The sequence below is a fragment of the Sinocyclocheilus rhinocerous genome, unplaced genomic scaffold (genome assembly GCF_001515625.1).
Source record: "Sinocyclocheilus rhinocerous isolate Xijiao unplaced genomic scaffold, SAMN03320098_v1.1 scaffold2032, whole genome shotgun sequence".
NCBI lineage: Eukaryota > Metazoa > Chordata > Actinopteri > Cypriniformes > Cyprinidae > Sinocyclocheilus > Sinocyclocheilus rhinocerous.
The window spans coordinates 104224-108891 of record NW_015634013.1 but is presented as its reverse complement, the minus strand read 5'-3'; the positions used below and the strand labels follow the sequence as shown (position 1 = coordinate 108891).

Genomic DNA, 4668 nt, shown 5'->3' with positions numbered 1-4668 from the left:
ATTAGCAAAACACACATGATGTCAAATAAAATAAATAAATGACACAAAGTTTAAATAAAGTAAAAATCAGCAAACAATGTGGAACCAATTAAATAAGAAACGAATGTTTAAAAAAATTTCCAAAATCACCTTAGATAAACGGCTTTTCAAAATCCAAAATATTGCCATACAGGCACCTTTGCATTTCGTTTCGGAACTAAATCATCCGCGATCGTCTTGTCTGTCAGCTCGACTCACTCTCCTCACTGGAGAAATGAAATCTGATCTGTGATGCAACTGTCGTTCACCTGCATTGAGCAGCCGCGTTCAGTTTTTAATTGTAGTGTCTGTTCTTTTACTGAACTAAATGATTTTTATTACTATAAAAAATCAAAACAACGGTGGGGGTCGGTGACGCGGTGGGCAGGTGACGTAACCGGTGTTGCGGCTTAACACCGGTATCACCGTCAGCACCGTCTATCGTGGCAAGCCTACTGGAAAGTTCAAATGGTGAAGACCTCTTCCACTAAACCACAATCAAATGGATGGAAAATATCAGTGGCATTTGCTAAGGCTAGCATCACTATTACTAAAACTATTAATTCTAGGGAAATACCTTTACATCATGATATTAGTCATTTGTCCATTTATAAAGCTCTGTTTAATCCTCAGGGTTTAAGTCAGTCTATTTCTGTGTGTGGGCTGGAGAAAATGAGCGAGGCAAAGACATTTGACCATGTGGACGATGAGGGATTTTCTTGTCTGACTCAATCTGGCAACTCGGGGTCAGGCAGCTGATGACATCATCACGCCGCTGACAGCCCTCTGTGCCTGACACTGCTGACACCAAACACCCCAGAGTGCACTTGGGCCATCTGATTCCCAGCCTTACAGATAACACAATACAGAAGAACTGCTTTATGTCTGCCAAAGACTTTAGACTGCAAAAAAACACACGAAGAGCTGACAGAGTGACTTAGAATAATATGTTGCAGTGACTGTTTAAAAAAAAAGAGAGATTTCAGAGGGCACAGGAGTCATAGCTGTTGTTAAACACCTGTTAGAGACTTTCATGGCTGTCAAATCAGCAAACCAGTCATGATCTTGACCTCTGACCCTACCGCTAACCCCAACAGCCGCTCCGTTACTGCAGAGATCCTGCCGGATCCTATTCCGGAAAATGTCAGATTTTGGATTTTTGCGTTCCGGTAATTGTTTTTAAGGATCCGGCATTAGATTGTGACAGTGCGTGCGTGCATATGAGAGCGAGCGCAGATTTATGTAGTATTTGGAGGTTATGTATTGGTCCTCAACATATTTTTTGACCGTGACCAGTCAGCTTTCTTAAGTTCAAACTTGCTCTCATTGATTGGTGCTTACTGCTTATTGTTTTGTGAGCAGCAGAACGCTTGGAGAGAGTGTATTAATACCAGAAATGCCAGAAATAATACCAAATAAAGTGAAATATTATAACGTATAAACATTATAAACAATATAAACATAGCTATACGTTAGTATAGCTCACTCCAAAACAAATCATATAAATGTAACGGTATTCAGAACAGAACAAGAATGAAATAAAAAATATATAAACCTAAAGAAACCAAAACAAAGCTGAAAGTACCAGGCGTTAATTGGGCTCACGTACCTCTCATTCGGCACAAATCCATAATGTTTCCATATACAATGTATTTGAATGAAACTATTATTTATAATGTAGAGGTTTTGTACTTCACGCGCGTTCATATGTATCTTAGATATACATTTTCCTAAAATCATCCTGGCAACCCATTTTTGACCCAGGGTTTGAAGCTGTGCCCTAGTTAGGTTAATGCAGAAACTTGTGAACGATGCTCTCTTATAATTATGGCATCACCGTTTAGTGGCGTCATTGAATGTTACGGGAAAACTTAAGTTGTATTTTCAGTGTCGGTCATAGCACCTTTTAATTGCTGTTTTGGATCCGGCAATTATTCATTTACAAATTAAGCACTGGTGACATTCCAACGACAGGAAGTCTCAAAAGACACATGCACGTCTCTGTCACTCCTGTATATGATCACAGGAAAAAATGTGATTGTTTCCATAAATTTCATCCTAGTTAATTTGGTAACCTTAATTTTTACTCTAGTCATATTATATCGCACAATAGTTGTTCTATCTGTAATTCAAATAATTCCAAAAAAATTAAATTGTATTTATATAATTGTATATAAATACTTGTATTATATGTATTTATATAAACAGATCATACTTACAGTACACTACTATTCAGAAGTTTGGGGTCAGTGAGATATTTTAAAATAAATTAAATTAAATTAAATATAAAATAAAATATAAAAAATTATATAAAATTAAATTCCATTAAAATACAGTAAAAACAGTAATATTGTGAAATATTATCACAATTTAAACTATTTTATTTAAATATATTTTAGAATTTGATTTATTCCTGTGATAGCAAAGCTGAATTTTCTGCATCGTTACTCCAGTATTTTAGTGTCACATGATCCATCAGAAATCATTCTAATATTCTGAGTTGCTGCTCAAGAAACATTTCTGACTATTATCAATGTTGAAAACAGTTCTGCTACTTATTAATTTTGTGGAAACCATGGAACATTTTTTTTAAACAGCTTTTATGTAAAGTACTGTTTAAAACAGACATTTTAAACAGCTTTTATGTAAAGTAGAAATGTTTTGTACAATTATAAATTTATTTATGGTGACTTTTAAATGCAGTGCATCCTTGCTGAATAAAACCATTAATTTATTTTTGAAAGTCCGACTATCTAAAAAGGTGGTAAATAACACATTAAAGGGACAGTCCACCTAAAAATATAAAAAGTTTGTCATCATTTACTCAACCATGTGTTATTCCAAACCTCTATGACTTTTTTTTTATTTGAAGATATTTCCAAATATTGTTTTTTCCTATGAGTCTATGAGGTCCAAAACAAAATTTTTCAAAATATTCTTTTGTGTTCCACAGAAGAACAGTTCAAATTAAATTCTGTCATTGTTTACTCACCTCTATATGTATTTACAGTATATAAACTTCTTTTTTTTTTTGGTGTTTGGTTAAATAAAGTCATACAGCTTTAGAACAACATTTGATGAATGATTAAAGCATGACAGAATTTTTATTTTTGGTCAAACTACCTCTTTAAGTTGAGCAACCAGTCGATTCTGAAACTCAGACGTGCATTAAAACAAAAGAGCATGTTCTACAACGTGTAACCACGTAGCCAAAAAGCACCGAAAGCAGCTGAAAACATTGGAGAGGTTCAGATATCACTTACAGCACAGATGAAGCCCCAGTCAGCCTTCCAGCACCCCATTCATAATCAAAAGCGACTCGCTCTTTTTTCCCTCGTCTGGTTTCCATCATTTTCTGATCTCCCACATGGTCCTGGAGTTTGAGGATGGGGTTGGATTTATACAGTAACAGAAGATTCCACAGCGGGTGTCAAAAGATATCCTGAATAAACCCTTTTGATATTGTGAGGCCTTTCGCTGTCATGAACTTGAAACTGAATTCAATCATTGCAGCATCCAAAGCTACAAACCTTTAAAATAATTCTCTAATAGTTTGCGTATGACCTCAAAGTGTCTTTTTGTAATTTAGAGTGATTAATAATCCAAATACAACCAATTAGAAATAAATACCGGCCTTGTTTTGCACCACATGTTGAGTTTCCCACATTCAAACAAAGGAACTAAGAGCTGTTGCACAACCGTTCCTCACAAACACCTGATATCCGCCCTACCCAGGATGCACCTGGGCCATCTGCAGCCTCGATATGCAACAGTTTGCAATAAAGCAACACCACATTTTAGGCTTTCATTACCAGAGATATTAATAAACCGAGTGGGACAAATTGAGGAAAGCACCACAGCGGTGCATGTCAAATCTCTGGAGGGAGTGAGTGTGTGCTTGAACATTCCAGCGGACTGGCTAGCCCTTGACACATGGTAACAATTAAAGACGCTGGAGGACACGAGAGAGAAAGAGGGAGACCATGTTTGCAAGAAAGACTGCTTGTTGTTGTTCAGAAAAAGAAAGCCTGACTTTTGGATACTCTGGATGGAAATCCTTCTTTTCGCGGCCAAAGATTACATAGAGCTGAGTCCGGAGATAAACTCTGGGAGTCGACCAAAAAATATAACACGCAACGTTCACCAGAAACAATGTCAGAGGTGAACTAGAGGGGCGAATCGATAAAACCACTGCTACTTCTCAGTGTAGAGCAGCAGAGGAAAGCTCTGGTTAATGGGCCAGGAAAGTGTTACATGCAGAGAAACAGAGCATGACTTGGCAGAGATAAGTCACTGTGCTGATAAAGCCACTAAAGCACTTCAGGAAAACATGCTATGACTTCAATTTAAATCCAATGAAATGTATCCTCTGGGATACAACACGTCAATAGGGACTTCCTTTCACTTTGGCAACAGGGACATTCACTTCAGAGAGAAACAGAGAGACAGCCCAAGTGCTAAATTGTCACTACATCTTAGATCCGCTGATCATGTGCATGTGATTTGCAAATATAAACATTTAGTTTCGTGGTAAATTTAACATTGTCATTGCTGTTCAATCTCTCACAAGTCTGTTTATTTTCAAATGTCAAGGTTGAAAACAACATTGTGCTGAAATTGCAACACTGAACGAGTAACACTAACAATAAT

General features: G+C 36.7%; 1 long non-coding RNA gene across 1 annotated transcript in view; it reads right to left on the bottom strand.

The window, feature by feature from the left end:
* LOC107744997 (uncharacterized) overlaps positions 1–237 on the bottom strand; it is a 17461-nt gene extending 17224 nt beyond the window's left edge. The window contains exon 1 of the long non-coding RNA XR_001640551.1: positions 141–237. This is a non-coding gene — a long non-coding RNA (uncharacterized LOC107744997). The remainder of the gene's footprint in view (positions 1–140) is intronic.
* Positions 238–4668: the final 4431 nt, after the last annotated feature.